We start from the raw sequence: 11,566 nt of genomic DNA, 5'->3' as shown, positions 1-11,566 counted from the left end.
GGTGTGAGGGTGAATTGTTCCATTACACTGTACCATGACATGTAATACATTTTTTTTTTTTTTTGTCCGACTCTGGGCATAGGCTTCACAGCCTGCTCCCAAGCCCCAGTAGTCCTCTTACATGCCATCCACCTCTACATGTCACTACTTCGGCGCTAACACCCACCGTCTATACTGAATACATGCCAGGACTGTTTCATACAGGACTGGTGTATTAGTATTAGCGGGGGTATTTTTACATGTCGGCGGGTCTTTAGGTAGATCGGTAAAGTCTGCTTTTTATTAAATTCAAATCGTTAAATTGTTCCATGTGCCAGCAGGGATTTGAACCCAGGTCTGGTAGGACTGCAGGCCACCTCTCTAACGATTGAACCTCTGCCTCCCCCAGATGTTATTGGAGGACAGATTTTATTGAAAGTATTTTTAATAAACCACGAACTATGACATGGTACCACCGGGTATTCCTAAACGTAAACATGCCATTCTGAAGTCTATGGATAAACCTGTATACAAACTGAGTACAGAGACAAGTGTGACTTTCCTTGAATTTGACTAATTCAAGAAAACACAATGCATTAAGAGCGTGAATATATTTCCATAAGCCCACTATGATTTTGCCTCTACTCTGTTAAGACTGGTTATCGGTCTGTTCTATAGTTCGTAAAACTGCGTGACAGGAAGTTATGTCTGATTGTAAAATGTAATATATACTAATGTCTCAGTACTGATCATCAATCAGTTAAGGGTATGATAATTACCACTCTGCCTCTTAGTCTTACTGTAGTAAATATGATTTATTGAATTGTCTGTTGCCAATGTTTATGCCAAGAAATTTCGTGCCTTTTTTTCTATAAGCACCTCTAGGCTTATAAGAATAGCAGCAGTGTCTGACAATCGTCATCATCATCATCGTCATCCAGAACTCTTTCCTCATCTAAGGATGTGGTGAGGTAGGCTCTACAGAGCAAGGAAAACAATATACAAGGGGAAACTAACCCAAAACTCTTTCCAGTTGAATGGGCCACACATTTACTCTTTGTTCAAATCCCGGGATTCATGACTTCACCTCACATGCATAAGCCTCCGCACTTACTTAATGCATGACACTTATCACTTAGATCCAGTCACATAAGAAGCAAACTTTTTCCTATCAGTTAAGCACGGATGGGACCGTCAATTCGCAGTAGCTCTGATGCCATAAAAGTATAGTTATTTAATTAGTACAGAATGATCGATGGAGTGAAATGCTTTGTTGAAATCATGACATTAAATAAGTGCATATTTATTTTCATCAAGATGGCCCTGTATATGTGGTCCAACAAGGATAACATCACTATTCGAAAGCAATTTTTAACCTGAAAGCATAAAGGAATTCAGTTCATATCGGGTTTTCATCCAAATGTGCTTTTATTTGACTGTTTCTTCTTCTAATGCTACATAAACTTTGTCCTCCACATTGTCATCGATTGTGGAATCACTCTGGCCCTGAATTTTGTACCGTGGCACGACATGTCCTTACTGACCAGGTCACTGGTAACAGGTGACTTGCCGAGACAATGGCGTGTGGTGGTGGGGAGGTCATGCGGGGTAAGGCATTGTCCCTGTCTGGCATCTTGTAGAGGAAGGTGTCCCGTGTACACATACCAAAAATCACACGCGAAAATTGAGAATTGTGCAAATTAGGGACCTTGCAATTGATGTGCATTTATATACATCAACAGGATTGACAGTGTGGACGTATATATACGTCAGTGGGACGCGGCGTGTTAAATTAATTGACCACCATTGAGAGCTCAGATTGGGTAACAAGACAGTAAAATGGTTCTGTTGAGATTAATTCCCATGGGTTCTGAAAAAATATGTTTAACCCTTCGTGAGTGGATGGGGTCCCTGTGGACCCAAGCATGTTTTTAAAATGTTGCCATTGAGCCATTTTTTTATTTTTACAACCTAGCCTCCCATGATTTTATTGTAGATGGTTATTTTATAAGCACATAAAATCTGAGCAACAAATCTCTCACCATTTAGGAGTGACATTCCAGTAAATGTTAGTGGGGTCCGCCGGGACTCTACTTGGTCTTTCGTGTGACTTTTCTAAAAATATTTTTCAGATACTTTAGATTATAAACATTAAGGACAGTGTCAATACCAGTATCAAAGTTTAATTCCTCAACGGCAGTGACAGACGGTGACCAAGAAGTAAAAAATGATTCAGACGGTGATTTATCTGTATCTGATGCTGATGATAAACATTATAGGGATAGTTTTTTTCTGTTGTTTTGTCCTTATAGAAGTCATTTTTTTGTATGTATGAGATATGTACTGATTATTCAGTTGTTTTTTCCTGATAAAATCAAGTTTAGAATCAGTACTTTCATACTCAAACTTTAATATAATGGTGATTTAATGAAATTTTTTTGTTTAAATACTAATAATAAAAAAAAAGGACATGGTGGATTGGCTTCACGTGCTGTGTCCTGGGCAACTTATACAAAGTTTAGTAGATATAACTTTATGCATATGGAAGAAATCCACCATTAAGTTTTGGGGTCTGCCGGGATCCCATTGGCCTTCCATATAACTTGGTAACCCCTGGCCCACGAAGGGTTAAGGGTTTGTTATTTTTTTCAGCATAATTACAGGCAATATTACGAAAACGAAGACCGAATTTCTTTGCAATAACCGAGTCCTTAGTTTTACTTCCACCTAATGCAATTTTTTCAAACTGTAATTTCCCATTATTATGTAAGACTAAATTGAGAGATTTTCGGGTGCTTCTGCCATTGTTATAGCCAGTTGATATTTTGGCAGTAGTGTGTTGAGAGGCTGTAATAAATTGGGTGACTCGGTTTAACATACTCCTTGTGGAGCTTGTGTTTCTTATGCATTGACTGCTTAATCTCATGTACAATGTAGGATTTTACATGCATCTTTAATTTGATTTATTTTTATTTAATTGGAAAAAATACTGTAATGACACGATGAAAAAATACTGGAAAATTTTTCATCAGCAATATCTGCATCATCAGAACAATAAACAAAACCCCAGAGAGCATTTGGGATGTCTTCCTTAATATCTTCAATATTAGCTGCAGTTGACAGTCACTCAGTTTTTCTTATCGAGGCGAAGATGCACTTGACAGGTTGGTGATGATTAGCTGAATGCTTCATGTCCGAATAACATCGTTGTGTTTCAGATAAGTACTAGGTTTTGATTCTCATTGCCAGACGCCATGTATCCCAAACAGGGTGGCCAAGGGCTTAGAGTTAATTATTTTACAGGGAGGGGCACTAATCCTCCACCAACCCCACTTGACATGTAGGGATGCCAACAGCATCTGGTGTTCCCAGGCGGTCACCCATCCAAGTACTAACCAGACCCAACGTTGCTTAACTTCGCTGATCGGATGGGAAGCGGTGTACTCAACGTGGTATGGCCGTAAATTAAATATTGCGAGGATTACCAGCGCTTGCAACTGCGTGAGTACAGCAGCTTACCAAGTGAGCCGGTAATTATTTGAAATACAACGATGTTATTCGGACATGTTGCATTCAATCAATCATCAACCTGTCAAGTGCATCTTCGCTTAGATTAAAAATAAAAAAAAAAGAGTATAGTGTGCTCGTACCCAAAAGGTGTGATCCCTGCCAAAAGTCGTAAAATAGGAATGTGATCATACATAGATGTCAAGAAATTCCACTGATGGCGTGCTTTGAGAAGTGTTTAGTCCATAAATTGTCAATGAGCGCGGCTGAAGTAAGGCATACAGTACCTTAGTGGGTCGCCAAAATCGTACTGAAGAAAGTCTTGCAATAAGCATACTAATTAGCTCCTGAAGACGGTTTTCATGATGAATTTTAAGCAAATATCAATTAAATTCACCCAACACTGCATTCAGCATATTTTCTTCACTCAGAATATAGATCGGAAGTGTTACCTTTGCCATAAAAAATCATCACTTCTGTATGGAATTTTCACGAATAACACTTTTTACTTCGACTTAACGATGGGTATCCCTTTTGTAAGAGAGCTACCGACCATTTAATTTCATCTACCGTTGCTTGAGTGAATTATAAATTCAAAGTTAGATCAATTATTCCATTTTCTTGTCGCACATCTTTCATCTCTTTTTTCATCAATAGAATTAGCAACATTCTTAAATTGGTTATTAGTGGATAACTGCACTGATTCCAAATCCATGTTCAAGGCAGGAGGAAGAATGATCAAGGTCGGGTGTTGTCAGGTGCCCGTGATTATTGGTACAGCACACACTCGCGAGGGAGGGCTGAGGTAGGCGTGGGGTTCAGAGGCAGGGGTTGGAGGTCAGAGTGGGAGTGACGTGGGAATTACCGAGGCTTTGGGGGATAATTTGCCGGGATCACTGGCCGTCAGGTGGGGATATTTGCTTGGGGAGGCAGCGGGAAGGCCGAGAGTTAAGGAAGGTAAGAAGGAGAAGGAGGAAGGAACGGGGGAATTGGAGCAGGACGAGGGAGGAATGAGAGGTGAGTAGGGGTAGGAAGCAGTAGGAATGACTGATGAAACATGATTTTGAGGAAGGAGAAGAGATGATGAAGATGACGGGGAAGGGCTGAGAGAGAAGGAAGGAGAAGGAACAGAGAGAAGGATGAGGAGAAACAGAGGGAGAGGAGGAGTAGGGATTTGAGGAGAAAAAGAGAGTTGGGAGGAATTGGGGGGATGGGAAAAAGAAGCAGAATGCCTGCAGATAGTGAGGGGAAGGGGAGAGGAACGGAAGGGAAAAGGGGTGATAAAGGTGAAGGGGAGGAGTGTCATTGGAAGGGGAAAGTGAGGATGGGCAGAAGTGATGCAGTAGCGGGGATAGGACAAGGATAGGGCAGGTGGAGGAAGAGAGAAGTTATAGACGGGGATATAAGAGAAGGGAGACAGTGTGCGTAGGTGGTGGGTGCAGGAAGGCAAGGGAGTATAGTAGAAGAGCAGAAAGGAGGGGGAAAGATAGAAAAGGTGAACATACTGGTGGTGATAAGGGTACAGGGAGGTGAGAGTGAGGGGATAGCTAGAGAGCGGCCTAATTAACAGAATGGGTGAAGACAGGGAGATCAGTAGGATAGCTTGTGTATTGATACTGATCGTGGTAGGGGGGACATGGCAGAGAAGGGCTAGTAACAGGAGGTGTGAAAGACTATAGGAGAAAGTGGAGTGGCTGAGAAAGAATGTGTGTAAGAGTGTATAAACTGTATATGTGGGTAGGAGTGTGTGTGTATATATAGATTAGTGAAGGGTGGTGGGTAGATGACAGATCGAGGGTGAGTCGAAAGGGTGAAAAAGGGGGCCGAAGATAGTGGGAAGGAACAGACAGATAGGATGTGTATGACAGGGGATCGGCAGGATAGAAAGCGGTGTTGATGGTGATGGAAAAGGGTGGGCAGCAGAGATAGGGTGCACGAAGCGGAATGAGAAGGGGGGGGGGGGAAAGAGGGAAGGGAAAGGGTGGGGAAGGATGTGTATATATTGCGGAGGCGATGAAACGGTAAAGTTGGTTGTGGCTGGGCGTTGGAGGAGGAAGAGAGATAACTGAAGGGCAAATGAGGAGAATGGGTGAAGGGGGGTGATGTACTGGGGTAGAGAGGGAGAAGTGGCGTGTAGGACAGATAAGAGGGAGGGTAATGATGTGTGTGTGTGTGTGTGTGTGTGTGTGTGTGTGTGTGTGTGTGTGTGTGTGTGTGTGTGTGTGTGTGTGTGATCTATAACAGAGACGAGTAAATCCAGGGATAATATTTCCTTTACTCAGAATATTCTGTCCTCACTTGTGGTATATATATGCAACATCTTGGCTAAGCACTAGAACCTGAACATTATTTAGGGAAGCCCTCACCCAGATTTACCCTAACAATCTCACTGAATCCGTCAATGGGCCCAGAAATTAAGGCATCCCAATACCTTACCCACACACACTCTCATTCTGCTCAGCCCTTCGGAGAGCATATTGCCCACGATGTATGCAGGCACCTCAGGCAGCGTCCATATTTGCCACATGCTGCATTGCATTATAGTCAGTACCTATCACACATTCATTCGGCTCCCTCCTTAAGTTAGTGGATGGCTTGTAAACACACCAAGCAGACAAAATGTACAAACCCTAACAGGTACTCCTCACTTCAGTTAATTTAAGTCGGCCCTACCTGGAGTTAAGGGTGTAGACAAGTAAAGTCAGACAGATAACACTCAATTGGATATACAGTACAAAAGCAAAGAACTCTCTGCGTATACGTTTGTCCATGTGTGTGTATGCATGCGTGTATTAATGTATGTATACGTGCATGCATGCATGTATAGCCTCCAACATGCTTGCATGTGTCGGCCTTGGTCATCTAATGGCGACTCTCCACGCTACTCGATCTCTGGCAGCCTCCTGTTCAGCCCCTTATCTTTGAGGTCACATGTTTATGACCTCGTCCCAGATCTTCTTTAGTCTGCCACTCGCAGCCCTATCCTCGACGTACACATCTCTCACCGTCCGCACCAAATTGCCGTCTTCCATCCTCTCAACATGCCCAGACCATCTAGATTTACCCCACCTCATCACAACACCAGTACATTCCAGTCCCATCCGTTTCCTCTTAACTCTTCAACCGCAATCCTAACCCCCACCCCCCTCTCCCAGACCTCACATTCAAAGACACACTGGACATCATGTAATCATTGTCATTTCCGTACGTTTGAGGCTACGACTCTACATGTGCTCTGTATATCGCACAACGTTCCCCACTGTTTTAAAGGAGTTAGCGCGAACAAGGGCATGCGGCCAGGGAATTCTGTTACCGCTTCCATGTGGATATCGAGTGACGAACTACATTACGAAAATAATAAAATCTTTGGTGGCAGCAGTAGGAAAAAAAACTTGTTCGATGGGTGCAAGAAAAAATTATAAAACAAAATATCTGGACTTTCCTCAAGTTGTCATCCCCATCTTGTCATATCCTCCTTCATTCTTGATTTACTCCCTCTGCTTTTTTTTTTTGGGGGGGGGGGCTCAATTTTTTTGTTCTCCCTCCATTTTCACCCCACCTCTCTCTTCCTCATTCCCCCTCCCCATCTTTTCATCCCCTCCACTTCTTCTCATCTCCACTCTTTGCCTTGATAACTGACCTGGAACAAATAAAATGCCAAACACACAGAGAGAGAGAGAGAGAGAGAGAGAGAGAGAGAGAGAGAGAGAGAGAGGAAAGGGGGAGGGAACCAGGGATAAAGTAGGATTGAAGTGTCAGAGAGCGTGAGAGAAGGGATGAAAGAAAAGAGAGAAAGTAAGAATACAAGGACAGATGCAAAAAGCTTAACACTTCCCTGCCTTAAGGCTCTGTTAATCTGTTACAGTTAACGTCCTGACATTATACCGAATTATTAAGCTTAGAGTGGGTCATAGAAGCCTGAGAATGGCAGAAGAACTGGTACCATTATTCCTCATGTTTGGAACAACTCTTGCAATTCCATTCCAGCTAATGTCGAGCGGTTTTATTAAACTGAGTGAGCCAGAAGTAGGTGAGTGTCAAGCAGAATGGTGGAACATATCTCGCGCGCGCGCTCACGCACACACACACACACACACACACACACACACACACACACACACACACACACACACACACACACACACACACACACACACACACGTCATCCGGGATACCATAGGTTTACATCCTGAAAAAAAAAAGTTTGTGTTTATTTAATTGTCTTTTAGCCATATTGGTTGTGACATGTTTGCAAAATATATATATATATATATATATATATATATATATATATATATATATATATATATATATATATATATAGATAGATAGATATAGATAGAGAGAGAGAGAGAGAGAGAGAGAGAGAGAGAGAGAGAGAGAGAGATTGATAGATTGACAGATAGATAGATAGATAGATAGATAGGGAAGTACTAAATACGATGTTCATATGAGAAATCTAGTATTTCAGAGCGACAGCGTAGTGCGCATTTATGATGCTGCACGGGGCTGGATGTGACACGAATCAAATAAGCGACACTCTCCTGGTTAATTTCAGTGATTCAGAGAGCATGCCGCTCATAGTCCTGCCCTGGAAGATCCTGACACCAAAGAAAACATTATGACTACATAACGAAGCAAACATGGATATATTCATGTTTAACCACTTTAGTCTTTGGATGATTTTACTGATTTGTTCTTGCTAATTTTTACTCTTTTACTAAATTTATGAAAACTTTCTTTATTGTTAAGGTACATCTGATACCTCCACTTCAAAAAGACTCCAGAGCTGAAGAAAATTATCTGTGGTTACTAAGAATGAAAAAAAGAAAACGTCAGTAGCTTAAAGAAGTTCGCTACTTTCCTACAGCGACGTCTTTCTACGTTTTGTTCTTGCTGTTACCATGAATTTTGGTTCAGCTTATGAGAGACATCGATCCGGATAGTTCAGACATCACCTTCATCAAAAACGTTCCTAATAAAGGATGTTTTTCTTTATCTGAGAGAATGAAAATAGCTGACTGGACTAAGAATACACACACACACACACACACACACACACACACACAACGACGAAATCAGTATATACTCATTACTGAGCTATTTAACTTTGATAACCTCCCTTTCCTTGGGGGAAGCAGCCCAGGTATATATAAAAAAAAAAAAACTTTGATAACGAAGTGTGTGTGTGTGTGTGTGTGTGTGTGTGTGTGTGTGTGTTTGATGTTACTGAACAATTTTATTCACACAAGGAAATTATTATAACAGGGATGGGTGAACGAACGCCATATTGAACCTCTTCAGTTGTAAATATCCGGTGTGAATAGATTCGACGGTCTGTAAACATAGTAAGCGGAAAATTCGTCATCGAAGTGATGTATGTAACGGATAAACTACGATAGCAGTTCTGCTTTGTTTTCACCGACCACAAGACGGTTTTATTACCATCGGCGAAGCAGACACGTCTATAAGTGGTACATCTGGAAGATCTTTTAGTTTCGTCTCCTTCAAGGAAAGCTCGAATATATGCTCTTGGAGAGCTCTGAGCGATTTTTATCATTAAATGCAAAGTTGGTCAGCTTGAAAATTTGAGTTGATTTAACATGTCAACTGTTGCGTCAGCTGAGGCATCACCTGACTAGTAGGTTTTCATTTTTTTCCCCTCTCTCAAGGAAAGTTTGAATATTTGCTTTTGGAGAGCTCTCAGCAATTTTCTTATGAAACACAAAGTTGGTCAGCTTGAAATTTTGAGTCGGTTTAACATGTCAATTGTTGTGTCAGCTGATGCATTTGCTGATCATTAGGAGATAACCAGTTTCGGCTATAAGGAGGCATTTTAGCAAATTTCTTACGAAGTACAACGTTGCTCAGCTTGAAAATTATGAGCTGATGTGACACATCAGCTGTTGCATCAGTTGATGTATAGTTTCTCCGCAGGTCTGTGAAGACTGTCTCTTCTTGTTCGGCCCAGAAAAGGAGATCGTAAACTGAAAGGGTTTATCCCTCCTCCTAAACGTATACAAGCGAAGAAGGCAGACAAATACAAAAATAAATCCCCACAATCAGATGTTTACCTCTTCCAGTACAGCCTCATCTTAGCTTAGTTCTTCTTTCTACCAACAAAGATTTAATTCAGTTTAGTAAACTCAGCGAGTACAAAAGGCTATATCTAAACTCTCCAGTTCAAGAGGTGTCTTCCAAGCTCTTGCGATGACGTCAAGATGTAAGAGCCACCATAAAAGATAGATGGACTGGACAGAAACGCCTGGGTGGCCCTTTTGTGGAGGACAGCCCTTAAAGATGCAGCGACAGACAGTATACAAAAAAGGACGAAGGGAAGAAGTAAACCAGGAAGAAACTAGAAAACACGGAGTCCAGAGAAAGAGAAAAAAATGTATTGAAATAAAGGAGGCAGGCACGTGGAATAGGGGAGACTGGGGAAGGAAATCTCGCGATATTACTGATAAGCTACATAAGTACACAGACCTTACGGTTCCAGCAAGATAGTCCGGCCTTCATACTAACTGTAATACTCATTCTTTAGTCAAAGAATAGCAAGAAAACGACAACACAACAGTGATGAATAGATTGCCGGGCACACGTACTTACTCATACACGCACGCACATGAGCAATCTCACACACACACACACACACACACACACACACACACACACACACACATACACACACACACATGTACCTATACAGCATACTTCACTACTCCTAGCCCCTAGATTAACCCCAATATCTTTGTTATTAATTTATGAATATCAGTGACACTCAGTACTTAAGCACTTACGCTCTTCATTCTGTGATAGCCATATACTGGGTTTGAGCATCTCCCCAACACTGGAATTCAAATAGACATATGCTGGAAAAGAATACCGCTCTTATCCCAACGTTATGTTGAATGGGTATGACTTGATTAACTGTGCTGATTTGTTTTTCTATTTGGTTAATGACCTCTGGCCTGAAGTTCCAGGTCATTAAGCCAGTTATGTTTGTTTTATTATTTTCATTACATTTTATTTTTTATTATTTTTTTGTTGTTAATGAAGCTATTGATTTATCCAGACAAAAACAAAAACAAAAATGTAAACCTAATATAAGATCTTACCACCAATAAACCTACCAGACAAATTGCTGCTTTAAATCGATGCCCAAAGATACAAATAGTTAGGCCTAACTAGATATCCATTGTGCTTGGAACAATGGGTAAAACACATCGACCAACAGAACATCATCGACTGCAAATGTGTAATGCCTCTCTACAATACACCCCTACGCTCATCACCTGCTGTCAGAAGAGGCACGTAATAATATAGGGGACACCAATATATGAAAAAGAACCAGACGAGTCAGGAACTATGCCATATACGTCAACAGTTGACCTTAATTAAAACTTTAAAAAAATGCGAAACATTAATACACGGAAAAAAAGTTAAATAACTCGCCCAAAAGAACTCTATCGGCTGGAAGTCCACAGTACCTCTCTATGTAGCAGACATTCCTTCATCAGCAGGTGATTATCAGGCGAGGCACGTGATTTAATATTAGGGACATCCGCAAAAGAAAAAGAACAGCCAGAAGCATGAACTATTCAAAGTATGTCAATTGTCTACCCTAATGCCTGACAAATAGTCCAGATCAATACAGGATAGAAGTACTGTCATCACTTGGATCCTCTGACCACATTCTCATTAAAGCCTCATTAGTACCGCAAACCTCCCCGTCGTGAACCTGTCACGGTGACCCCATGGCACTCTGATAGGGCAGACTGAGATGAATTTAGATATTATCTTGCTGACATTCCACGGCAGTCTTTCTTCTCTAGTGATATCAGTACTACACAGTCCCACATCAATGGCTTAATACTAGGTGGTATGGATTTATTCATGCCAAGTCAACAGTTCACTAAATGATCGAACTCTCCACAGTGGTTTGACAACATCCGTGCTAGAGCAATGACCCTTAAAATCAAAAACATCTGAATCACACTGACAAATGAAAATTGCCAGAAATCATCCAAAAGCTGTAATAATCGCGCTAAATCAAACTTCCTTCAAAGTCAAACATAAA

General features: G+C 41.3%; 1 non-coding gene across 1 annotated transcript; it reads right to left on the bottom strand.

Annotated features, from left to right (window-relative positions):
* Nucleotides 1-3,326: 3,326 nt before the first annotated feature.
* LOC145405928 (5S ribosomal RNA) lies at nucleotides 3,327-3,445 on the bottom strand. The gene has a single exon (XR_013898465.1). It is a non-coding gene; the product is annotated as a 5S ribosomal RNA (ribosomal RNA).
* Nucleotides 3,446-11,566: the final 8,121 nt, after the last annotated feature.

The sequence above is a fragment of the Coenobita brevimanus genome, chromosome 68 (assembly GCF_032717465.1).
Source record: "Coenobita brevimanus isolate Jiangsu-jjx chromosome 68, ASM3271746v2, whole genome shotgun sequence".
Lineage (NCBI taxonomy): Eukaryota > Metazoa > Arthropoda > Malacostraca > Decapoda > Coenobitidae > Coenobita > Coenobita brevimanus.
The sequence above is the reverse complement of the archived record's forward strand: the minus strand, read 5'-3'. Positions and strand labels throughout refer to the sequence as shown.